The sequence below is a fragment of the Acinonyx jubatus genome, chromosome A1, assembly GCF_027475565.1.
Source record: "Acinonyx jubatus isolate Ajub_Pintada_27869175 chromosome A1, VMU_Ajub_asm_v1.0, whole genome shotgun sequence".
NCBI classification, from domain to species: Eukaryota; Metazoa; Chordata; class Mammalia; order Carnivora; family Felidae; genus Acinonyx; species Acinonyx jubatus.
In genome coordinates this window covers 34,838,986-34,866,290 of record NC_069380.1, presented here as the reverse complement: position 1 = coordinate 34,866,290, position 27,305 = coordinate 34,838,986, and the positions used below count along the sequence as shown (strand labels likewise).

Below are 27,305 nucleotides of genomic sequence, written 5' to 3'. Positions count from 1 at the left end.
GATCCTGCAAATCACATTTCCCCCTTAGACCTGGGTCTGCCAAGTGAGCCTTGGGTTCTGCCAACTGGGGGCAACAGAGGAAAATTGCAAAGCTGGGGAAGGAAAAGACTTCTTCCTTGTTTTCCTGTGCTCCTGTGGGGGCACTGCAGTCGCATTTCTTCGCCTTGGCAGGGCCAGTTGATCCATGACAATGGGCTCCAATTTGCAGATTTCACACAGCCTGAACCAGCCCCATCATTCTCTCTCAGACACACCAATACCCTTCTGCAGCACCCTTCTCAAAAGACTCAGTCCCAGCTCCAGGAGGTTCTTCTAAGCCTGTCAGCCAGCACCATCCAACAGAAAGAAAATGCAAGTCATACAGAAAATTTTAAGTTCAAGTTGTCACATCAAAGGAGTAAAAGAGAAATAGGTAAAATAAATGTTATTGAATCCAGTGTATCCCTCAATATTATCATTTCAGCATATAATCAATATAAAAATGATTATGTTTTCATCCTTTTTTCATACTCAGTCTTCGAAATTTGGTGTGTATTTTATACTTTCAGTACATCTCACTTTGGACTAGCGGCATTTTTTTTTAAATTTTTTATTTAAAATTTTTTTTTAATGTTTATTTATATTTGAGAGAGAGAGAGAGAGAGAGAGAGAGAGAGAGCATGAGCATGGGACCGGCAGAGAGAGAGAGACAGAGACAGAATCTGAAGGAGGCTCCAGGCTCTGAGCTGTCAGCACAGAGCCCGATGTGGGGATCGAACTCAAAAACCGTGAGATCATGACCTGAGCCGAAGTCAGATGCTCAACTGACTGAACCACCTAGGCGCCCCAGACTAGTGGCATTTTAAGTGCTTAAAACCAATTGTGGCTGGTGGCTACCATGTTGGACCATTGCAGCTCAATGCACTTTAACAATTCCTAGCATCTCCCTTCATCTTCTCTCATCATTCCCTCCAGGTCTAGGGTAAGTCTCAACTACCTGGATACTTCCATGTTTCCAGTTTTATAATACCCAATTGATAATTATTTGTATAAATCCCCTTTATGAAATAACTGGCCTGGTTTCTATTCATTAACCAGATCCTACACAATTCTTTTGTCCAATAAAAGAATGATGCTGATGGAAAAATAAGATCATTATATCTTAAAAATGCTACACAGGTGATACGGTTTAATCAGACATTTGGAACAGGGTTAAAGAACTGAGTACTACTGAAAAATCAGAGCATGGTGGAGTGGATATGCAATCTGATATCTGCTTATACATGAACTGGGAGAAATGTTTTCTTTCCTTTGGACTGTGGAGCAGTTCAATTTTGTCACCTTCCCTCTCCACTCCCTATTATACCTCACATCACAAAGAGAGATGTGACTATTATCTGATGGATTTTGGCCAAGGTTTTTACAAAACCATGAGATGGGTTTTGGAATTGTCTAGCACAAAAACAAAATGAGGTATATAATACCTTTGCCTTTAACAATTTAGGTGAATTTAAAAATGTTACCTTTTGTAGGCATATTGTCAGCTACAACTATGTAAAGCTTGGATAATTTAGATTAAAAAACAAACATACAGATAAACAAAAAACCTAACCATTTGCTGGATAATGGAAGCCTGGAAAATGATTTAATTGTATTCAACTTTTTAACAGAATTCTGCCAAATTGTGTGTGTGTGTGTGGTATGGTGCGTATGTGCAAATACAGCTTTGGTGGTCAGTGTATTTTATGTTAGGAACTCTGAATGTGAGTAAAATACATATATACATATAGGGCTAGACCTATGCCTCCACTTGGTTTGGTCAAATCACTTTTGAAGCAAGAGAGTGACAGCATGGACCAGCTCTGACTTCATAAAATCAAGGCAATAATTCTTGCCCTTAAAATGAACTGGGGGCTAAAGGGCTCTTCCTAGGTCCTGTTATAGATGCTGTGAATTTCATTCTCTGTTGTCTTATTATGTCCCTTACCCTCTCTTAACCTTTTTGTTCTTGGCCTTCTTTTTTCTTCCGTCATTTCCTCATCTTCTCGTGCTGCCTTTTTCCTTTTCTCCACTTGGAATCATTATTCTTTTGTTGCTAAAGAATATACTTCCCTTTAGGACCTGAAGAGCATACCTAAGCCAACACAGATGGAGGAAAAGTCTTTCCTTTTTTTTGGCCACTTCTCCCACCCCCTACCTTCATGCATCTGATCTCTTGTCTTTCCCTTAGACCTGCTTCGATTTATATTTCTCATTATAACTTGCTGTAACTTTCCATCCCTTTTGCCATTCTCCAGTCTTTCCCCTCCCACTAATATAAATTTTCAGCACTTAAATCAAGACTTTTCTCTTCAAGGCAGTATGTGAACTTTAGTTAATCCTCAGTGTATGCTCTTTTATTACCACTGCTATATAAGGCAGGAAGGAGATTGAGACTTTTCCCAGCTCCCAGAGGGGTCAATTTGGTGTCTGAACTAGAAGTCTGATAGGCCTTATGCTTAGTTCTTTATTAAGACCCGGAGATAAAGGCTCTCTCTCTCTCATGTAATAGTTCCCTGGATTTATACAGTGCCCTTTTCCTGAGGATCCAGAAGCATCTGAACACAATTTGCCAACTGCCTCAGTGTCCAAGGAAATAAATGCTTACCAATATACCCGTTTGCTAAACAGAATCAGAATGTGTCAAATAGGGTTTCGTCAGTGGGACCAAAACAAATGTCACAGTCTCCCCCTTCTTACATGTCTGCTTGGATCTTGCAGGGAACCTGTGTTTTTAAGAGAACTCTGCATTTGTAGCTACTGCAGGCAGATACTTGTTTCCTCCGCAGGGCTGCACGGTATGCAAATCAGTAGCTCTGGGAGATACAAATCTCACAGGCTGAATGGATTTTCTGTGGGCCAAAGGGCATTTACAAATTAATTGCAAAGCTGCCCTATGACACTGTTGTGAAGTAGGTTAGCAACTCGCCCAAAGTCACATTGCTTCTGACTCCTGGGCTGGAGAAAAGAGTATCTTCTCTGGAAGTCTTCCCATCACTCCACACTTGGCGTCTGATTTCTCCTAACCAGTGAGTCATACAAAGGGACGTGCTCCCAGAATGGTTTCAGCCCCAACTGGTAACAGTAGCTGTACTGAAAAGGATGCAGTCTCTTACCCACCCCCTGACTCCCTCACTGAGCGGGGCGCGGCTGCTCTGATTGCATGGAAGTTTCCGTTTCCTCTGGCGTGTGGGTGCCCAGGAGACTGTCTTCAGTTAAAGCAGTTAAAGTTCTGCCTCTTTTATGAGGTTTCACGCCCAAGGCGTGAGCGCATTGTGTAGGATAACTGCTGAGTGGCAAAGTGAGTGATGAGAATTGTCTCCCTCCCCTGCTATACATACCCAAGGCATCTGTATTACCTTCCTGTGGCTGCTCTAAGAAGCTATCACAAACTTGGTGGCTTCAAATAGGACCAATTCGTTCTCTCACAATTCTGTGGGTCCGAAGTCCAAAATCAGTATCACTGGGCTGAAAGCAAGATGTCGGCAGGGTCCGCTCCCTCTGGAGGCTCTAAGGGAGCATCTGTTCCTTGTCTCTTCCAGCTTCTGGTAACTCAGGGGTTCCTTGGCTTGTGGCTGCACCCTACATCCCCTGCCTCTGTGGTCACGACAACTTCTCGCCTGTATCAAATCCCTTGCTGCCGTTCTTTACAAAGACATTTATGATTGCATTTAGGACCTGCCCGGATAATCCAAGAACATCTTCCCATCTTAAGATTTTTAACTTAATCACATCTGCAAAGATGCTTCTCCAGGTAAGGTAACATTCATAAGGGCCCTTATATTCTTCCAAGGTAGGGTGCTAGATCAAGGTAGGTGTTTGTCTAATTACTAACCTCTATTTTTTTAAACAAAGTTTTACCTCAAACATTTAAGCCAACTTCTTTCTTTAGGGATGTAGTGCCCATGAATACTAGTCAGAGAAACTTAAAATACTCCTGGTGTTTATTGTATAATTCTGTTGTAATGGTCAGAGAATTTTCTGGTTTGGTCGTATATTTGCTGGGCTATTGCCAAGGGTTGTAATGGTAGAATATTGTTTTTCCCAGACTCAAACCTATCAACATGCATTTACTGGATTGGTACTTTTGACCTTTCAGAGAAGGGGCAGTAAAAAAATAAAGTTCCTTTGAGTATTATGTGGGTTAGTTTGTTATGTGGAGTTTGGGAAAGATTTTTCTTTATAAACAACTCCTTAGCCTCTTCTCCCTTCTCGTTGTGTAACTGATATTTTTAGTACCCCATGGCATTTATATCTTATCAGAAGTCTGGTGTTACTTTTATTTCCTTAAAGGAGACTATCAGGATAGTAAGTTCGTTTTATTTTTAAGTTTTTAAAATATTTTTTAAAATTAAGTTTTTAATTGAAACATAGTTAACATACAGTATAATATTAGTTCTAGGTATACAACATAGCGATTCAACAATTCTATATGCTATGCAGTGCTCACCAAGATAAGTTTCGTTACCATCTGTCAGCATACAAAGTTACTGTAATATTACTGACTATATTTCCTGTTCTGTAGTTAACATCCCTGTGACTTATTTCTTTCGTAGCTGGAAGTTTGTACTTCTTAATCCCTTTCAGCTATTTTGCCCACTTCCCCACCCCTCCCCTCTGGCAACCACCCATTCTCTACATTTATGACTGTTTCTGTTATGTTTTCTTTGTTCTTTTGTGTGTTTTTTTTTTTAGATTCCACATATAAGTGAAATCATATATTTGCCTTTCCCTGACTCATTTCACTTAGCATAATAAAGGTGGTATGTTTAGATTTTCACTGTTATTCCTCTCTGTTTGCTCAAGGCACAAAGAACCTTTTCCCTATGTTTTGTTTTGTTGTTGTTTGTCTCATGGTTGACGCAGTAAAAAGCAGACTGGGCGATGCTTGGAACATTTTGAAATTTGCTTACATTTATCTTTGGTTGAAAAGTCTCCTAGTAGGGAACCATACTTTCCATATAGATTTCATGCAAATGTGAGGAGAATTTCAATTCATTCTCAGATTTTGGAGGGAAAACAATCTAAAGGCTTATGACTAGATTTGAAGTTCATTTGAATTATAGGTACAAAAAAAGAATCATGAGACATGAACTTACATGAAATAATAATTATAGAAACTCCTTTTGTTTTGATCAGAAATAGCAACACAGAATCAGAAACATATCAGATTCACTGAGGCATATATAGCTGGTTTCTAAAGTATTAGTAACTTATGTGGGGAATAGTAATCACAGATTTCAGTCATTATTCTTCTTATCTTTTCAGGTATTTTTCATTCAACCTCCTAGGTATAGTGTTGAACATTCCATTTTCCTAGAGCAGTGAAAAAATATCTATTAATTGGATAGGAAGTTTCATTTCTATCAGTATTCTTAGCCCATCAACAGAAACAATTAGATACAGGCCACACAGCTGCCTTGGGTGACTTCCTAGGATGTGTGACCACCATTGGTGTTTAGGTTCTATAGATCATGTTTAAAAAGAAGAAAGAAAGAAAAGAAAGAAAGAAAGAAAGAAAGAAAGAAAGAAAGAAAGAAAGAAAGAAGGAAGGAAAGAAGGAAGGAAGGAAGGAAGGAAGGAAGGAAGGAAGGAAAGAAAGAAAGAAAGAAAGAAAGAAAGAAAGAAAGAAAGAAAGAAAGAAAGAAAGAAAGATGGAAACATGATATAAGGAATGTGGAGAGTGATTTCTCCCTGTTTAAATTCCCACACCTACATATCGAGTCCTGTTACAGCTTCTTTCTCCGTGATACCATCCCAATTTATCCAGGTCTTTCCACATCATTACTGGTTTCTTGAGTTAGGCCACCATCAGCTCTCACCTATGTTAGCAGGACAATCTCCAAACTGTCTCAAGTCTCGTCTTTCTCCACACAAATAGCCTATGGTCTTTCTAAAACCCAAACCATGAGGTTAAGACTTTTCAGTGTAACCCACAGTCCTTACAATAAAATCCAACTCCTTCACTTGTCCTACCAGAATTTGCATGATCCTGTTGTTTATCTTTCCAGACTGCTCTTCTATGTTTTTTTTTTCTTTTACAGTATATATTACAAGGTACTGATATGTTTGTAAATCTCTTCAAAATATGTTTTTCCTTTCTTTTGCAGATGCTGTTCCTTCAGATGGGAAAATCCTTTCTCTGCCCCCTGATTTCTTTCCCCCTATGGCTCTACCACTCTCCTCAGCTTGATTAACTCAGTTTATCAATGACTTTCACCTTAAGTCCTCACTAAACCCCCTTCTTCAGACTAGATTACTTTATTTTTCCACCTGCTTCCTCAGCTTAGCCCTTATCACACCTTGATTTCGTCTTTGGTTTTTTAATTTACCTGCTAAAGCTCCAGGGCAAGGAATGCATTTTGTTAACCATTGTGTTCATATAATAGGTATGCAATAAACATTTATTGACTGAATGAAGAACCCTAGTCAAATAGGTTTGTCAGGAAAATGAAAACAGACAAGGAAAAGACAAAACAGATGCTGAGTGGAAGTGTCAGCAGTTACATATTTGCTATCACTGGGAGGAACTTTAATTTTCTTTGCTCGGCTTTCTTCTCCAAAGAAGCAAAAGTGCTAAAAGCACAACTTTGCAGAACAAAGCTTCTTGTTTTCTGACGACTTATCTAGCACTCTAAATTGGTCCTCATAAGTGATATGTTATCACCATAAGCTCTTCCTCCAACTGTAACTTATTTAGTTTACAATGATTTTTTTTTTGAGTATTTCATGTGTTCTTGCATATTCCTGTAAGAATTTTTTGAAGGACCTTTGACTTCCATCCCAGAAGAACAGACTATAGTTTAATTTTTGGAATGTTGTATTTCGTGATTGTGACCATGACTATGAAATGCAGTTGCCGAGACAGGAGGTAGCAACCAGAGAATGTACTGAAGGGGACATGATGATTTTTCGGTGGTGTAGGAATTGTCAAATATTTTATAAATGTAGTTGAATTTGACCTTGCTTACTTTTTATAGCTTCACCTTTTATTTGGGTAGGAGACATTTTCTGCCTAGCTTAACTCCAAAGGACTTAAGCCAAAATGAGGAAACTTTTTAATAAACATGGCTCTCCTTAAAAGATTTGTTTTTACTCTGTTTCCTAACAACTTAAAATACAACTTAGAATGAACCCTCTAGTTATTGAATTCTTTCTGAAGGTCTAGTAAAACAAAGTAATTAGCCGGAAGACAGGGGAATAGACGCTCAACCTTCTGTCCATCCACTCGACCCTGTGGATCTATTGGACATTTCTTAATGAATGTTCTGTTGAAAAACTCATTATGTAAAATATTGAGCTTGCTTTTTCTTCTTTTCCTCCCTTCCTTCCTTCCTTCCTTCCTTCCTTCCTTCCTTCCTTCCTTCCTTTCTGTTGTTCTTTTGTTCTTTTTTCACTTACTGAACGTATGTGTCATTCAGTCCTACTTCCAGCAATGAAGACCCATGCGCCATTAAGAAACTTAACATTTATGTGGGAAGAAAGAAGGTGAACCACTATTATGAAGTAGTTTGATAAATTCAGTGTTAGGGATATGTACATTGGAAGAGTCCTCTACTCAGTCTGGGCTCAGTCGGTGTGTTGAGAAAGAAGAATTAAGATTAGAAAAGGCTGGAGCTCCTGGGTGGGTCAGTTGGTTGAGTGTCTGACTCTTGATTTGGGTTCAGGTCGCGATCACAGAGTCATGGGATCGAGCCCTGCATTGGGCTCTCTGCTGAGCTTGGATCCTGCTTCTCTTTCCCTCTTCCTCTGCCTCTCTTCCCTACTCATATGCACATACTCTCTCTCTCTCTCTCTCTCTCTCTCAGTTGAAATTGCCTTAGGAAAGGCTATTTGGAGGAAGGGAGGCATGAGATGATAGTTTAGAATATAGGTAATATATAGGAAATATACTTAAGTGGAAAAGAAGAACAGAAAGAAGTGGGCAAAGCCAGTATACAAATGTGAGGGAATGAGACAGGAATACTCAGGAACCTGCAAATAGTTAGGTTTATCTGGAATTAGAGCTTGCATGAGAATTAAGCAGAGACTGAAAGGACTGTGGCACATAGGACACAGAGTTGGAGACGTGGGAAGGGCCAGATGTAGAAGGCTTTTTTGTACAGGTCAAAATATGTTTTTGAACACTTACGTGCATTTCCAGGCATTGGCAATACACAAATTAGAAAAAAAGTCCCTGCTATAAATGAACTCAAAGTTTAGTAGGATAGGAGGATATGACAACAAATAATTGCAATAAATCCAATCCTGACAAGTATTTGGATACTATTCAAATGACTGGGAGCATGTGGAGAGTTTTGATGTTAGGAGAATGTGATTACATTGCATTTCAGTGTCTTTCGGCATTGTAAAGAATGAAATGGAAGGTTGTGAAGCCAGAGATTAAGTCATAGGAGATTCTAGTGCACTGATTTAGGGAGATGAGAAGAAACTACCATTGGGGCAAGTGGTAACAGAGTTGTGTTGCATTCAAGAGATAGAATCGACAGAACTTGAGGATTATTTGACTGTCATGGGAGAAGGGAATGCTGTAGAAGAGGGTGACTCTCAGATTTCTGACCTCAGAAATGGAGCAAGGAAGTTTGCTGTTCTTTTTCCTCTGTTGGAAGTTTGGCTTTTGCAGGGGCGTGTTGGGAAGGAAGTTCCTGCCTCTCTCCCTTTCTGTTTCCTTTGAGGAGGAGGGTTGGTTATTCAGCTTGGTCAGAGTTTGATGCACACTCACAATGATTTATGAGAGGGTGGGGCCGTTGTCCTCAAAATGAAGAATCAAGGAGAAGATCTCCCCTTCCTTTGTCTGTTCTTATGGGGAAGGGTTCTCTGCATCCTGTCTCCATCTGGGCTGTGAAACTGCCCTTGATGCTGACTGGGAAGCTGATACAGGCTCTGCCCTGTAGATACGTTACCCTGTTTCCTAAATGCTTGACTTGGGGCAAACAAGAATAAATAAGTAAAATTATCTTGGTAAATTTCTAGTACTGTACCCCAAAGCTTATGTTTTTGTTGTTCTTCACCAGCCATCAATAAAGGTGATATTTTGTCCCCATTCACCACTGATCTTTGCATATATGCTCTAGGGGCCAGAAACTTGGAAGCAGAGAGTTAGGTCCCGGCTTCTGAGGAGTGACTGAGTGCCGCTCGCCACCATAGGGGGACACAGAGTTAACTGTCTTCTCCCTCTAAGTCTTTTATCCAGCCACCCTTTCCTTTCTTAGGTGATGGGGTGACGTCTGCTTTTGCTCCAGCTCTAGAGTTTGATCATCATCTGTAATTTTCTCCTCTCTCATCACCAAGTTGCAGCAATTTCATCCTTGAAATGACCCTTGAGTCCATCACTTCCTTTCTATTTCAGTCATCCCAATTCCAGTTCAGGCTCCCATTATCTCTGACTTAGATGACTACAGAAGATTTTTAACCAGTTCTCTCTCCAGTTTTTTCTCACTGCTTTTGGAGTTTTCTTCAGTATATGCATTTGTGATCATATCACTGTTCTGCTCAAAAACTTCAAACTGGTTATTGCGTATGAGAACCACCTTCTGGGCACCTGGGTGGCTCAGTCAGTTAAAGGTCCGACTTCAGCTCAGGTCATGATATCAGGGTTTTGGAGTTAGAGCCCTGCAACAGGCTCTCTACTGTCAGCATGGAGCCTGCTTCAGGTCCTCTGTACCCCTTTCTCACTGCCCTCCCTCACAGGCACGTGCACTCAAGCACAGTCTCTGTCTCTTTCTCTCCAAAATATATAAACATTAAAAAAAAAAAAACAAAAAAAAAAAAAACAAGAACCACTTTCCAAGATGTGATGCCAGACTAGACAAGGGTGGTGCAAAGGAACTGGTTTGGGTGGTGGAAGATTTGGGTTCAGTTCTGGCTAGGTCTAGTTATCCTTGTGACCTTACAAGTTACTCTAGCTACTTGTTTCTCCACCTATAAAACAAGAGAGTAGAATTCGATGCTCTCACAGGTCCTATCCAGTTGTACGTTTCTCAGTGGCCGCATTTCTACTTTTCTAGCCTCGTGGTTTTCAAATAAGGCTTGACTTAGAACGGGACACCACATTCTGCACTTTCTTATGTGTCATCACTTCACTATCACATGTGTTTAACAAGTGCTTCCTTTCCTATCTGTCACTGATTTCCTCTGTTGAGATCTTACTCATCTCTTAAGGCCCACATCAGATTCAACTTTCTCCACCAATCCTCTCATAATGGATTTAATCAGTTGGACTTAATCATTCCTTTGTTCTTGCTTTCAGAGCACTTGGTTTATAAATCATTGATGTTGTTCTGCAAGTGTCCAAGTATCTATTTTTTTCTCCCTGGTATGCTATAAACTCCTTAATGGGGAGGGTGCATGTGTATTCTTACTTAAATGTCTCCACCTTGACACTTTATGCATGGCAAGATCTTAGTTGATAAATATTGCTTAACTGAATGGACATGATAAACATGCTATTCATTAAGGAGCATTGGTTTTCAATGTGGTCACTTTGGGGACCCTCATTCATCAGACTTGACTGATGAATTTTCATATAAATTTTGGAAGTTTTCAAAAATTACATTCAGCCTCAAGGAACAAATATTTAGAGAGTGAATGTACTCTAATCTTTAAATTAAATTCCAAAATAAAATATCAAGGAGGTCTAGCACAGTGGAGACTGCTTGGATGAAGTGTAGCCCCTTAGAGTAACATTAATGGATAATACCCTCTTGGTTGCATGGTCTTTGCACTGTTCTATGGAATCATGAACAATATATTTATTTGTACTTTATCGCTTTCCAAGGATGTTTCAGTAACATTCTTGTTTTATCAAAAAAAAAAAAATCAACTTTTTTCTGAAATGATGTATTCTCATGCAGATAAAAGTTGCTTGGTCATTATACTCTGCATAAACTCTTACTTTAATGATGAAGATTCTGACCATGATGCTTCTTTACCCTAACTACTCATCAAACTGGAGTTAGAGCACAAAGCTCTAATTGTCTTTGTAAGCAGAGAGGAGTGATTAATTGCTGCCTATTCAAAAAGTCAGTTAATGGAATGAAAAAGAAACCAGCCCAGTGTGGGATTCTGTCCTGCTTTTCTCAACCAGAAATGCTCATCGGGCACTTGTCTGTTTCAGGCTCTTCAGATGTGGAGATAAAAACTTTAGCTAATTGTATCTTTAGAATGGGATAAACACTTGGGCTTTCTCTGAGTTTCAGCAGAGAAGTTCAGTGTCATTGATGATGCTTGCCATCTGAAATTGTACTTTCACAATCAGAGTAATTTTCCATTTAGGAGCCTCCTGCAGCAGCTGAACACTGGCAGAACACTCCAGTCCCCTGTGCTTGATAACTTCATGGCCTTTGTAGCACTGAGGGTGAGGAAGACGGTAGAGAAAATCTTCTTATATCTTAGCAACTAATTGATTTAGTAGGATTCATGACATTCAACAGACATCCTTATTACTCGCGTTGCCTTGTCCTAAATCCATCTCAGACCACTGTGACATGGAAATGCAATTTCTTTCTGGAGCTACTTAAGTAATCCCACAGTGTCTAATAATGTCCACTGTTCAGTCTGTTTTCCCAGCGTGCTACTTCTTCAGTTTTGTGACCTGATTTGAGTGAATGACATGCGTTTTGGGGGGAGAAGAGCTGACGTGTGGACGATTTAAAAAAAAGAAAGAAAAAAGAAAAAACAGGAACTTTCAAAAGGAGATTTCATTTTAAAATGGGAGAAATGATGCAGTACCAAGATTTCGATATGCAAATCAGCCAAAATAAACCGTGCTATGCGGTGTTTGACATGCACAATGTCATTTAATGAGGCATAGTTATCCAAGTTATTTGAACTGCTTAAAAATCACTGTTAGCATCTGGTGAGAATCTGCCAAGTTTTACAGCTAATCTTCACACACGCAGGGCTGCACATCGCTTCCAAGACGGAGCAGACACCCTTGCTCATTTTGCTACCTGGAGTTCCTTCTCCCCCCTTCTCCTAAATTTTAAACTAAATTCTCAGTGGTCACTCCTTGATTCAGGAAATAGTACTTTGTGCCAAAGTCCCTTTTACTTATGGTGCTATAGTTAAGTATTGGGAGAGGGGTGTGTAAGTACCTGAGAAAGCTGGCTTGAGGTGGAGTTAAATAAACGGTGTGCAGGTGAGAAAAATAAAAGGGGATCCGATTTGTCTGGTGGGATGAGAAGGAGTTACTAGGAGTTCTAGGAACAAATGTTCCCTGCATCAGATGTTAGTTATCAGTGATACAAATAACCATCCTGGCTATATTGTTGGGTAGGGTAAGATCTTAGAGTACAGGGAGAGAATAGAATATTCTAGGTGCAGGGCTCATAGAGGAGGCGGCCTTTAATAATTTATTCACATGGAAAACACATTTCTAAGTTGATTTTTAATAGTCACATTTGGGGGAGTTACCACATTACTTTAAAAATACAAATTTATCTAAGCCTAATCTATACAAGAATTGGTTTCCTTTCCTATATAAATATTGTCAAAATTTTCACCACATTGCCAAACCAATTTCTTCTTTCCTGGAACATATAAAATGGTTTTCTAGTGGTTCCCACAAGCAGAGTTTGTTTGAAAACATCATTCTTTTGTCCTGTTGGCTGGCCTTAATTATTTTTTATTTTCCTCTGGGGGATCAGAAGATTTGGCTGCTTTTTCTCCTTGAGGATAAAGCAGGAACTTCCAAATGCCCAGGAAAATAAATGTGTTCCTGACTAGGTGCCCAGTAGAATAATGTAGCTGAAATTATTGTTTTTTTATGATTATTAATACTGAATTATGCTGGTAAAATGGTCTAAGATCCTATGATGAGAAGAGCTGTATAAATATGAAATCACAGTGTTAAACAACAGACGCATCCTCAAAGGATATTGGAAATTCACTTATCTAGATTTAAATATGAGAAAGAGCATGAAATGTGTTAGCTTTTGAGATAGGGATGTGGATAAATTTTCAGGTTCATATATAGTGATTATCTGAAGTCTATTCTGATTTATCCAGCTGGCTCTTCCCTACTGAATTGATAGCAGACTTTAATATACTGCATTTCTTTCATGTTCAGCTACCATATGACTTTCACCATTAGGTAGTATGACACAGGGTGTGCTCTGGTAACAGCTGACCTTCAATAATTAGGGAACATCATCTTTGCTCTAAGTAAATATAATACAAATGGCAGGCTTACTGTGCTGTTCCAGATTCTCTACATTTAAATTGGGAAATTTTAATTTTTTTAAATGTTTATTTATTTTTGAGAGACAGAGCACAAGCAGGGGAGAGGCAGAGAGAGAGAGAGAGAGAGAGAGATAGAGAGAGAGAGAATTGGAAGCAGGCTCCAGGCTCTGAGCTGTCAGCACAGAGCCCAACATGGGGCTCGAATTCACGACCTGTGAGATCATGATATGAGCCAAAATTGGGTGCATGACCGATTGAGCCATTCAGGTGCCCCTGAACTGGGAATTCTAAAACATTCATTAGGAAAGATTTCTTTCATCTTTCTTTTTTCTTAAAAACTATTTAGGGTAAAAAGGTGTAGAATATTTATTTATCCAAGGCTAAGCCAAAGACCCCACAGGAGAGGCCAGTGCTATGAAAGGCTTATAGCAAGATGGGGGTATTATCCTAGGGACCATGCCTAAGGGTGTTTCTTTTTTATCCCATTCCTCTGGACTCTCACTCACACCACGTTCTAATGGTTGTGAGAGCCAATCTCTCGTAATGCTTCTTTCTCCATTCTCTAAACCATCACTTGAAATTGTGGAGACAGGGAATTATGGAGTGTATGGGGGCAAAGCAGAGAGGGAATAACTTAGGTGACTATTGACTTATTTCAGCTTTGTGTGTATCTTTCCAAACTCAGTTGGTGACATGGGGACCCTAGAATGGGTAATTTGGGGGAAGGAGGCTTTAAAACTTTTCCATTATTTCTGAGGCATATTCATTTGAAGTTTGTAACTTTAAGACAGACCATGGGGTGCCTGGGTGGCTAGTCAGTTAAGTGTCCGACTTCAGCCAGGTCACGATCTCGCGGTCCGTGAGTTCGAGCCCCGTGCCAGGCTTTGGGCTGATGGCTCGGAGCCTGGAGCCTGTTTCCGATTCTGTGTCTCCCTCTCTCTCTGCCCCTCCCCCGTTCATGCTCTGTCTCTCTCTGTCCCAAAAATAAAATAAAAATAAATAAACATTAAAAAAATTTTTTTTAAAAGACAGACCAAGTTTAGCTATTCATAAACCTCTATTAATTTTATAAAATTCCTTTGGAGTAGGGTTGTCAAATATAGCAAATAAAAGTGCAATGAATAAAAATATTGCATGGGACATACTTATACTAAAAAAATATTCATGGTTTATCTAAAATCCAAATTTAATTGGCCATTCTGTATTTTATCTAGCAATCCTATCTAGGAGACATTTTGGAGTTTACTACTGTCCCCCAGTTTTCTTGGGTTGATCTTGATGTATTAACACTCAGGAAACATTTTAATTACCAAAGCAAAACAGCTACATCAGGGTAGGAGTCAGAATTCATCTGTGTCATTGGCTATAGGCCTCTTGATATGCCTGCCTTCCAGAATTGTTTTTGGTAAATATTTCATATACCCTATTGAACAGAACAGATACACATAGTTAGGGGTTTCTGTAAAACTCTCCCAAAGCTATTTCACTTTCTATGGACAATGTTGGCTACCACTGTGGAGAGAGGTGGAGACCAGTGGGAACGATCACTATTGCCTTTGCAGTCTCAGCAACCTAGGAGCCTTGTTGACAGAAGTCCAGGAGGGCAAGAACACTAGGGACAGCCTCAGCTCCACAGGCCCACAGCAGCAGGGTTGAGAAGAATAGCTGTGCCATGAGGGTAAGGCTGTCCCTCTGCAATGTCCATGTTTCCATCACTAGGAGTCTGGAACTCTTCAAGCTCCTGAGTAAGAGCTCACTCATCTGAATAACAACCCACTCTTTTTTATTTTAAAAGTTGTATTTATTCTTGAGAGAGAGAGTTCATGCAGAGAGGGGCGGGGGGGGGGGGGCAGAGGATCTGAAGTGGGCTCCGTGCTGACAGCAGAGAGCCTGATGTGGGGCTCAAACTCAGGAGCCACCAGGAGATCATGACCTGAGCTGAAGTCGGATGCTTACCCGACTGAGCCACCCAGGTGCCTCTGAATAAGAACCCACTCTTAAAGGAGGAGAGAGCTCATGACCCATGAGGACTCCTCTTACCATGCCCTTTACTCCTATTCAGGTCACTTACTAAAAGAGGCCCAGGAATTTCAAATGATTCCAGACTCTCATCCCCATTGCCTCACTTCTTATCTCCCGAACCTTATTAATTTCTTCTGGAAAAAAGTTCAACCAGCTAAAAACCTCCCTATGTCTTAAACCTCTTCCTTGGAAGTTCTTTCCACTTTTCTTTTCTAACTAAAGCCTGGCATTACTTCCTGTGGAGGTCCCTCAAATATGGCACTTTCCTCTCCTATGTTCCTTGTAGAAAGGGATAAAAGCAGGTTCGGCAGGTTGCTTACTACTTCTTATCATTTCTAGATCATTCTTTCTACCCTCCTCTTCCTTAAAAATATTCAACTTTTACCCTCCATCATCAGAGTACAGTATCATTCGTACACATTTTGTTGCAACCATCCACTGCCCCATCCATCCCTTTGAATAATGCACTTCACCTCTCGAAGATTTTAGCTCACTGTCCCTCACACCAATACCATTCCTGTCACATTCTTGGTGGTTTCAAATCCAGGTATATGATCTCTCCAGTATTCTGTACTCTCTGTTTCTTTGCCTCACTGGACCTCAGTCAACCACTCCTCTGACTATAATCTGATCACTTCATTACCCATACACATCTGTTATCTCGATTTCAAACATTCCATTAACCGCTTACCACCCCATCCCTATTACGCCCTCAATTACAGGCTTCCCTATTATCTGAAAGAGCATTCCTATGAAACCTTTCATAAGCCAAATGGCATAAAGCAAAGAAGCAATTGCCATTCATTTATATGAAAACGTTTTTGAGTGTTGCAAGACCCGCCCCCCCCCAAAAAAAACCCTCTCTTCGGCTTTTCCGATACCTTAGGACACATCTTGCTAACAGACGCACAAAATAACTCGAAAAAGCACAGATGCTCACAGACACAGTTCAAAGCTATGGTGGCTTGAGGCTGAGATGCTGAGTGTAGCTCCTGGGGAAGGCGCATGGCCCTGCCGTTGTCACTGCTCTGTGTGTGCTGCCTCAATAACTGCTCGCTGCAAAACTGTGGTTTTTGTTTTTTCTCATAAAAGTAATAATCATCTTGGATTTCTTTCAGTTCACGAGACAGGCACTCCTGTAGGTCTTTCAACAAAGTGAAGTGGAGTAACAGGAACTTTCAGAAAGCAAGGGATACCTGTACGGCAACTGCAACAATTTTTCAAACCTCCCTCCACTACCTTTTCACTAGCCCTAAATCCCTAACCTCCTCTCTTAATCCCTTATCTAGTTTAAAATATATAGCCCTGGGGCACCTGGGTGGCTCAGTCAGTTAAGCGTCTGACTCTTGATTTTGGTTCAGGTCATGATCTCAGTGTTCGTGAGACTGAGCCCCGCGTTGGGCTCCACACTCCCAGTGGGAGCCTGCTTGGGATTCTCTTTCTCTCTCTCTCCCTCCCCTGCTTGCATGTGCATGTGCTCTCTCCTTTCAAAATAAATAAATAAAAACTTAAAAAAAAATCTATATATGGCCCATCATTGTACTCATTCACTTGCAAATACTCTCAACTCCTTTGCCCCCTTTCCCTTTGTTATATTGGGCTAAATCATACTGGGCTAAATCATAATCTTGGTTAAAACAAGCTTTCAAAGTATTTCTGTGATTGAATCCAGTCTAATATATGTGAGACAAAATGCCCAATCCCTGATGACTGGTTTCATTTTAAACACATAATCATTACTTTCAAGGTAGACCTTAATGCTACCAGCCATCTTACCAATCTACACGTTCTCCCGGGGTCCTAGATTAGTGCCGTGTACTTCCTCTCTTTCATTCCTTCTGAGCACTCCACCCCCCACCCCTTCCTAACTCTCACCTAACAACCCTGCTTTCTACTTCCCTGGTAAAATAAAAGAAATCAGAAGAAACCTCCACATGTTCTAATCACCTGTCTTCATCTTAAGATGAAAGAAAACTGCTTTTCTTTGACTGTAAATAAATGGTATTCCTGGAGAAGACCAAATACTCCTTGAGTGATTAGACCACATGCTGTCTCCCCGACTCAGAGACATTTCAGCAACTCTCCCCCACCTCCTTTTTTTTCTTTTTTTTTGTAGCTCACCTATCCCCCTCTGTTGGATTATTCTCATTAGCTTGTAATTGTGTTGTTATTTTTCCAATATTAAAACAAAACAAAAACAAAAACACCTCATGACTCTGGTTTCTCCTCTAGATATTAGATCTCTCAAACTCTCCAGAGAGTTATCTATGCTCATTGACTTGCTGTTTCTAATTACTCCACTCTCTTCTTAACCCACTCAAATCATCTTTAAATTCCCACTGTACCGCTGAAACTGGTCTTATCAGGGTCACCTACGGTTTTCTTATGGCTTAATCTAAAGATTATATCTATATCTCATCTCACTAGAGTAATCAGAAGCATTTGACGTAGATACCCTCTCTGTCCTTGATATATTTTCTTCATTTGACTTCCAAGACACCACATTTACCTTGTTTTCCTTTTACTTTTAGAGGTACAGAACTACCATGCCCTTCATGTCTACAATTTCTAAACATTGGAGTGTGCCAGGGATCACTCCTTAAACTTTTTCTCTTTTCTATTAATTTTCCCTGTTCCCGAAAGGATATCATCTAATTCATGTTTTAAAATACCATCTACATGCATATGATGTCATGTTTATGTCTCATGCCTGGACCGCTTCTCTGAACTTCAATATCCAAGTGCATCCAAATATTCCATATATATGATCCTTACCTGATGTTCCATGGGGATGTCTAACAGATATAACATACTCAACATTTCCCAAATAGATCTGCTCACATCCCCTCCACCCCACCTCCAAATCTGTTCTTACAGTTGTTTTCCATATCTTTACTAATGGAAAATTCATCTATGTACTTATTCTAGCCAAAATTTTGGTGTTATCATTGACCCGTCTCATTTTCTAGCATTCCACATATGATTTGTCCAAATTCTACTGACTTTGCCTTCAAAATATTTTCTAAATTTATCCCATTCTTACCATCTCCACTACAACACCTGAATGATGTGCCTAAATTAATTCAGTAGACTCCTGATTTTCCTGCTTTGGCTCTTACCCTTTTTGGTCTATTTCCAACATAGCAGATAGAGATATTGGGAAGTGTGACTTAGTTCATATCATTTTCTGCTCGCGTGGTTCTCTTATCTTTTACTAGGCCATGTATTGTCAACTATACCTCTCTGACTTTATGTTCTACCACCATTGCCCTCATCCATTCCATTCTGACCACAGAATGGAGGCTTATCTACCCATTTAATCTAAATTTCAACTCCTTGCCTCCATCCCCACACTTTTTTCCTTCTTAACCAAATTTATATCTTTTTAGACTATCTAACAATTCCATAAATTTCTTAGTTACTGGATATACTGTCTGTCTTCCTGATAGAATCTAAGCTCAACACAGGCAAGATTGTTAGTCTATTTTATCCTCTGCTACATATCCTCAGTGTCTTGGCACATAGGAAGTACTCAAATATTTATCAAATAAATGAATGAAAGTATGAACACTCATGGACGATGTTCCTGAATCTGTGAGGCATATAAAATGAACAACACTGTGGGTGTTATTCACTTTATTCCTGAGTATTTTATGGATGCAAACATACTTTTTCAGAAGACTTGGAAAATAGCCCTAGAGAAATGTATGTATTGGGGATCATTGCCTAGGGTGTGAGATAATTTTAAGAGAATGAAGGTTGGTTTTGTGGAGTAAGTAGCATTCTGGGGGCTAAAACTATTAGGAAAAAAAAAAGGCAGTTCCTTCTCAATGTGGTAGAATATTTAAATGAAGTGGCAGAGGCAGGGGGAGATTTATAAATAAAATGACCAACTTGCTTAGCTGTACATAAATCATCTTTCGTATTGAAAGGGACCAGGAATAACAAGATGCGAGTACTTGAGCAGAAATAAGGCTTGATTTGTCATTTTTCAAAAGGAGGTATTACTATATGGCCTACCCTGATTTTGTAGTGAGCTTCTGTTATTATCAAATGATATGGTTATAGAAATATACTGTAGCTTCTGAAATGCAACACAAATGCAAGGGATTATTTTGGGGTGCCACTGGCCAAGAAATGATCCAGTAGGGAGTGTGAAGCAATCAACAGTCAACAGAATGAAAATCCCAATTTATCTAGAGGCTTATTGGTGGTTATTAGGGAGAGGTAGAATGTGGTTAAACCAGCGTGGTCTGATGGATTATTGTGGTCTACAGTGCGTAAGAGGTTAAGGCAACTGATTTGAAATCTAATGGAATTTCTGTGTGCAGTTTGGAGTCTGCTCCCAGTTAACTCCTCGGGGCTATAATGTGATTTGAAGTGGAGGATGGATTGAAGGCATAGAGCAGGTTTCAAGAATCTGCGTGCAAAGTAAACAGCATCTGGCCAATCACTTTGGTGGGCATGAATTCCAAAGAAGGGATCACCAGAGAGTTCATGATAAATGCCTTGGTAATGTTATAAATGTGAAAGACAAAAGATCGTAGGGCAACACCGAACAAAGCAAAAGGTCGTGGGCTTAAAGGTTGAGCAGATCTTGCGGCTGGCTAATAGGAGTGGCAAATCCTGGTAAAGTTACAGGAAATGTGGCAAATCAAAATACTCCGATTATGCCCACACCCGGGTCTTGCTACCTTTGTAGTTATGAAGTTTTTCCTCATTTCCTAACCTCCTGCAGCAATTTAAGCCTGTCTCCTCTTTTATAGTGGTCATAAAATTATTCAGCCTCCTTTTAAAATACAGCTCCTGCATTTGACTCTCTGATCTCCTGCAGCACTGATTTCCACTGTGTGCAGAAGTATTTCATTTTATTGGTTTTTAAATTTTCTTACTGCGCCATTCATATGAGTACTTATTCTCATATTGTGCAATGGCATTTTAAGCCTAGAATTGATAACTTTGTTCCCCCTGTACCTTTCCTAATCTTAAATGGTGCAATTAAGTTCCTTTCTAACTATGCTCATTGTCAGGCTGGAGAAACCAAGTTTTTATAATCTTTCATTGCATGTCAGTCCTGCCAGACACCTTACCTCCCTCACAGGCCTAATCTGGACCTTTCTGCTAAGCACACTGAGCCCTACCCTATAATCACCACCAGGCAGCAATTGTGAAATACTTTGAAAATTGTGAGGTCATTACCTGACAAAATCTTACATTTAGGTAATGCTTTTATCCCTGAAGATACCTGTTGTTCTTTGCCAACAATCTCAACACTCCGGACAGCATCTGTGCATGTCGAAAATGTACATCAAAAAGTACATGTCAGTGTGTGTCTGTGTGTAGCTCCCTGAAAGGGGTTTGCCCCATCTTTGTGCCCCCTGCAAAGCAAGGGGGATAAGGATAGATAGAATGGTCTTGCGGGTCTCGTGGAAAGAAACCATGTTTGCTGTCGCTGCAGGCTGGTCGTTTTGGGTGGCCAACCAAAAGCCAAATAATAAAGCCAAATAAAATAAAACAGAACATTGAGCAGTTGCTAGAGGCAAAGAAAAGTGTCAGTCTAGGCTTTTGTTATGGCTGTGCCGTAAGCATCGGTGCATGGAAGCAGCTCTGGACTGGCACTAGGATGATGCTGTGTAATTTGAAGCAGGAAAAGCACAGATGCTGGTTTATTAAATATCTGCAGGTTTTAGTAGTCTTTTGTAGCTTCCTTTCAAAAGGAAGGGAAAAATCCCTCCAAAGGGGGTTCACAATTTTCGGTTCACCTGATTTGAAGCTCTTTGGCCTGTGTGTGTGGCTCCTACCTCAGGGATGGTTTGACCAACTCTTTTATGAACCTGCCCAGGGAAGGTAGGGGCTCATATTTTTGAGGACAGCAACAAAATTGCTTTGATGATATTTAATGCCATCTTTTCAGAGATCATGCATGGTACAGGCTTTCCTGATGATCAAATAATAACATGAAGCAAAGAAGCATCTGCTGGTATTACATGTTGTAAGGTCCAGAAATGCAGATGAATTTGGCAGAAGACACATAAATAGCCAGTGCTAGACTCTGAAATGCAGAGCCAGGGCTAGCGCTAAGACCCCTGGGACCATTTTACTTCTTCTCATACGTTTTTGTCTTGGGTGCCAAATTTAGGGAGGAGCTAATGAACTCAGCACTTGAGCTAAATAATATTCCAAAGAAATTTTTAAATCAAAACTCATACAAAAAAATCCACAGTGAATAAAATATCAGAATTTTCCATAAAGGCAGCCCCAGGATAAGTGGTGTTTTTCCTTTTGCGTCAGAATCCAGTGTAGCTTGGCATGAGACTGTTGCAATTGTACAGACCACCCCATCCCGCATCTACTGGTGGTGATGACACCTAACTGCTCTCAGCTGCGTAAGACTTATTCCCTGGCACCTTTCTTAGGAATATCTCAAGTTTGGTATCTACGTTTCCAAGGAACCATTGAACTCCAGAGTGTAACTTACGTTTCCTTGGGCATTACATTCCTACCGATATCATGGAAGATACTGCTCAGGGGATTGAAAATGGTACTATTTTGTGGTGCTTGTTCTCAAGCTCAGATCTCTAATATATAGAGCAGTGCTGCATTTGAGTATTATTTTAATTAATATAATATATATAATGCACTGATCCAAATAAGAAGAAGAGAAAAGAATATAGGATTTTTACAGAATTTTTATAGAATCGCAATTACTTAAAATGGACAAATATATAGAACTTGAGAATTAAGGGCAACTTATGTTCCTGATGTGACCTTGCAGTGATATACTGTGGACAAGTTCAGAATATCACATCTAGGGTAGTCTCACCACTCACTCCTCTTCTACTTAAGGCTCTACCTGAGTTGCTAACAGTCACAACAGGGCAGGATGGGGATTAACGGGACTGTCCATTCATAGTTTATAGCTCAATTGCAGAATTGGGCCTGGCCCAGAGGCCAAAACAGGTCTTCCTTTTTCATTCTTGTTGTCTTGAATTAATCTATCCAGTTACAAGAGGGTAGAGGATGGGGGGACACTGACTTACCTTATTCTTTCTTAGGAGACTAGAGATTGAGATAAATATTCATTGTTTTCAGGCAGACAGAGCCAAGAAACTGGGCCATGAATGAATAGAGCCCCTCCCCATGTTAATTCCACCCAATAGATAATAGTAGCCGGTGCAGATGAGTTTCTTACCAGAATTAATCACTGGGAGAGAGAGCATATAAGTATAGGCTGGTAGATGTATTTCCTATAGAAGGCAGAGCTACTGATGAAAAAGCCAATTTTGTAAGCCTGGCTTCTTTTTCCTCATCAAGCTCCATGTACTTGCTTGAGACCATTATCCAAATAAGTAATTATCAACAATTTCAAGGGTCATGGTTATCAGCACACTGCGGAAAAGATTAGGTTCAGCTCTTACAAGTAAAACAAAACAGAATAGAAGAAAAATTAACAGTGGCTTGGACAAGATGAAAATATATTTGTTTTCACATAAAAGTCTAGAGGTAGATAGTTCAAGGGTGCTATGGTGCCAGGACTCAGATCTCTTCTGTTCTGTTCTACCATTTGTGTCTTCCATTATTAAGGTCACCTTATGATACAGAATGATCAGTCTAGCTTCTGTCATCAAACCACCACATTCCAAACAACATCAAGAAGAAGCAGATACAGAGTAAAAGGTGGACATTAGCTGACTCTTTAAAAAAGCATTAGGGGCCCCTGGGTGGCTCAGTCGGTTAAGCGTCTGACTTCGGCTCAGGTCATGATCTTACGGTTTCGTGGGTTTGAGCCCCACATCGGGCTCTGTGCTTGCTCACAGCTGGGAACCTGGAGCCTACTTCCGATTCTGTATTTCCCTCTCTCTCTCTGTCCCTACCCCACTGGTGCTCTGTCTCTGTCTCTGTCTCTCAAAAATAAATAAACATTAAAAAAAATAAAAAAAATAAAAAAACATTAAAAAACTGCCATTTGATTTATGCTTGTATCCCACTGTGTAAACTTAGGTCCCTGGTCACACCTAGCTACAAGAGAAGGTAGAAAGGTGACATATTCTGCATGAGCAGAAATTGGAAGGAGGACATATTAAGGAAGAAGAAGAAAATAGCTATTGGATACCCAGCAGTCTTCGCATAAGAACAATTATTGGTCTCGGAAGTCTGAATTATGGTTCTTCCACATTGGAAGGGCTGGATTCTCATTGATGCAGCCCAGTTAGTCAAACAGTAGGTGGCTGAAATTGTAAATGCATTGATTTGTGTGTCATGTTCTTTATCTTTTATCTTTTATAAACCTGTTTTTATTATCTGATTGCCTTATCAGAACATAATTATACTTAAATTCTTACTTCCTTTATATTTCTTAATGATCATCTGATTATTTTCTCTGTTACCTTTAACTTTGTCTTTCTAGGTAAAATTAGGTGTCACCTTGTTTACCACTGCATTCTAGTTCACTATAACTTACAGCTGAACCTCACCCACCTCTTACTTTATAGACTATTTGAAAATATTCTAAAGCAATGTATAAAAATGCCACATGGATACATACACTCATATGTGAAACGTGAAGGGTTACGCTTTGATTTTCAGTGGATATGCGTAAAACTTAATATCTACTTCAACATAACAGCAGGTTTAAGTTATTATTACTTTAACATTAAGAATGTATTTGCTCCTACCAAAAGCATAAAAAGATTTAGGACTTTTGTGATTGTTAGCTTTAGAAAGTTAAGAATGTATGGTTCTCACATTCCTTGAGGGATCCAAATGTCCATAAGTAGAATGAGGAAAAACATATCTACTTCCTGAAGACACTAAGTGATATACCACTTGAGAACACCACTATATTTTCATTCATATGGCTACTGGGCTAGAAATCGGATGAATTCGATTTATTGCTGAGGAAAGCTATCCAGATGCCCAGCATCTGTATCTCATTTAATGGAGTTTATAATTGTGATGATTGTAGAGTTCTAAGGATATATCCATTGAGAATGCCAAAGATATACAGCATCATTTCAATTTCATGAAGGTCAAAACCTGCATAAGATAATGTCTCTTATAATTTAGAAATAAGAGAGTCAATTATGTTAGAAGCTGCATAATGTTTATGATTCTCCAGCTCTTTGCTAGAAGGAATTATTAAACAGCCATGTGAATAGAGAGAAAATTCATCTGCCCAGGGAAATAAATGGTAAATTTAGCAATTTTGGAATGGGACAATATTAAGATATGGTGAAAATACTCATTTATTAAATTCTAATAACTTAATAGTAATAACTTTAATGATATCCATTATTAAGGATATGGCAGCAAATTTCTCTTCTTCAAATTTCTCTTCTTCACTTGGTTTAACTCATTATTTTGGTCACCATATGCTCAGAATCTATTCTGTACTATTCTGTTTAGTCTATTCCTACATAATTAATGATAGTTAATAAATTGGCAGGAGGTGGAGCAATCAAATACAATCAGTTCATATTGAGACAACTTCAACTTGACACAAAGAAATATTCTATGTGCTTTCCTCTGGTGGATTTCCAGTTTCAGAAGTCCTACACTGCTGGCCCTTACAACTTTACCTGGATGGGAGTCATAAATCTCAAGTCATTGATCCTCAAACGTAAGTGGCTATTTTTTTAAAATTTAAGTTCCTCTAATAAAGGTAGGATCTGTGCTTATTAAAGTTGTCCCTATAGACTGTAAATTGTGACATTACATTCAAGATTAACAGTGTGAGGCCAGTGAGATTTTTGTCTTCCATAAATAAAAAAATAGTCTCAAAGTCAGACTTTAAGGGTAGGCCAGGAGGCTGAAGCAAGCTCCTTATATCTTGTGGATCTTATTAAGGTTCCTTCTAGATAATTGCTGCTACATAAGCTAAATTTATCTGCCAATGAGAAAAAAAAAAACAAAAAACAAAAAACGAAGTCAATACAATTGGCCAAAAGAAAGAAAGCATATGATGCTCTTGACCATAGAAGTCATTACCTAAGTTGATAACAAGTAAGTAAATAACACTGAAATACAGCCAACTTCACGACCCACCAGAAAGTAAAGAGAACAGAGAAAGCCAAATGAACGGAGCAAACTTTGGTGCTTTGTTATTTGTTGCTTTGATTAGCACTAAGCTTGCTATGCTAGTCAAAAGACAGGAGCACCTGGGTGGCTCAGTAGGTTGAGCGTCTGACTCTTGATTTCAGCTCAGGTCATGGTCCCAGAGTTGTGGGATTGAGCCCCGTGTTGGGCTCAGGGCTGATGGCGCAGAGCCTGCTTGGGATTCTCTTTCTCTCTTCCTCTGCTCGTGCTCTGTCTCTCTCTGTCTCTGTCTTTCTAAATAATGATAAATAATACTACTAATAAAAAATAATAAAATCCTCATTCTTTAAAAAAAATAGAACTGGAAATTTAGATTATCACCACACTAACATTTCCACTCATGTTAGCTTTGGTTCCAGTTTGGAGCTTTTAGTTCTCCTGTTTGCCTTTGTATTTAATGTTTGTAACCTTTTCTTTTCTTTTTTTTTTTTTAACGTTTATTTATTTTTGAGACAGAGAGAGACAGAGCATGAATGGGGGAGGGTCAGAGAGAGAGGGAGACACAGAATCTGAAACAGGCTCCAGGCTCTGAGCGGTCAGCACAGAGCCCGATGCAGGGCTTGAACTCACAGACCGTGAGATCATGACCTGAGCCGAAGTCGGACGCTTAACCGACTGAGCCACCCAGGCGCCCCTGTAACCTTTTCTAATCATTATAAAATTAGATAGGTTTGGATGTTGTGAAATAACATTAATTTACGATTGTCTTTTACACTTTTACTCTGTCAACATTTTACAATTTGTAAAGTAAATAAGGAACTTATAAAAGCATCAGTGGGGCGGCATGAATTTTTGTTTTCCTGGAAAAATAAAATCTTTATAATCTAAGACTACCTCAAGCAGTGTTTATGATAAGTTCTTGATAAAAGGAGTATAACAGCAATCCCCATACAAATCTTTCTTAAGGCACCATGACTATACAGAATCAAAAACTTTCTGTTCTCTCCTTGTTTGAAAATTGTAAGCAGATCTTCCTCACTGAAAACATTTCCATTGCTTGAGAGACTATATAGGACCATTTCAGTATTTTTAGCTTTCAGAGAGTTCACTTCTCAAGAAACATCTTGTCCCGAAGAAATGTTTGGAGATCCATGGCTGTGATATAAAAGGAAGTGCTGTGCAGTGAGAACACACTTTATGTTAACTCATCAGCTGGAAATGTCAGAAAACGTTCCTAAAAAAAGTGAACACTCCTGTTTTCTTTTTTTTTTTTAGTTTTTTTTTTTTTTTTTTTTTTTGCCAGGGAGCTAGTGACCAGACACATCCATTCAAGCTGTATCATCTGTATCATCAGGACTTTCACGCAGACACACACACACACAGACGCGGACACACACACACACACACACACACACACACACACACGACTCACATTTACCAACAAAGCTAATTGAAGATATAATCGCAGGACTAAATGTAATTTGCTATCTCCTTGCTAGTGTCAGCTAGTGGCCACTTTGCTACAGGCTATCATTTTTATTGCCAGTGGGAGTCAGTGATAGGCATAGAATTATTGCCCGATAATGACACCATTACTGTGTGTCACTACTGTATTTGGACTTGGGGCTATTTGTAACTTGTTTGATTCCCAGCACAGAGCTGTAACTGAACAGAATATTCTAAATGTGCACATTTGTTATCCAGATACCATAGATCAGGGTCAGCAGGGAAGCAACAGACAGTACATTCAGGGCTGCTGTAAGCTCACGTTGAGTTATGTCTGTGCACCCAACTCAACACCATTCACTCTTGGCATTTTCAGGTGGCACAGCGTCTGCACTGGTAATTTGTGCGTATTTGTGATCAAAAGTAGGTCCAGTAAGGGAAGCCATATGGTTTGTCGTTCAAGTCTGATGCATTTGTGAAGTAGCAGATGCAAAATCGAGCACACCTGGAATTCAGAGGCAGAAGCCCTGACAGAGCAATCTGTTGTAGAACACTATGTATGCTTGAGGATTTGTGGGGATGAAGTCCCTACAGAAAAAAAT

At 39.6% G+C, this 27,305-nt stretch overlaps 1 long non-coding RNA gene across 5 annotated transcripts in view; it reads left to right on the top strand.

Moving 5' to 3' along the window:
- LOC106974518 (uncharacterized) overlaps positions 1–27,305 on the top strand; it is a 155,864-nt gene that overhangs the window by 112,532 nt on the left and 16,027 nt on the right. For 4 of the 5 annotated variants that reach the window (XR_008295762.1, XR_008295763.1, XR_008295760.1 and 1 more), the window contains one exon: positions 24,668–24,841. This is a non-coding gene — a long non-coding RNA (uncharacterized LOC106974518). Of the gene's footprint in view, positions 1–3,560; positions 3,773–24,667; positions 24,842–27,305 lie in introns of all 5 variants that reach the window. The other variant, XR_001430163.3, reaches the window with a different exon arrangement.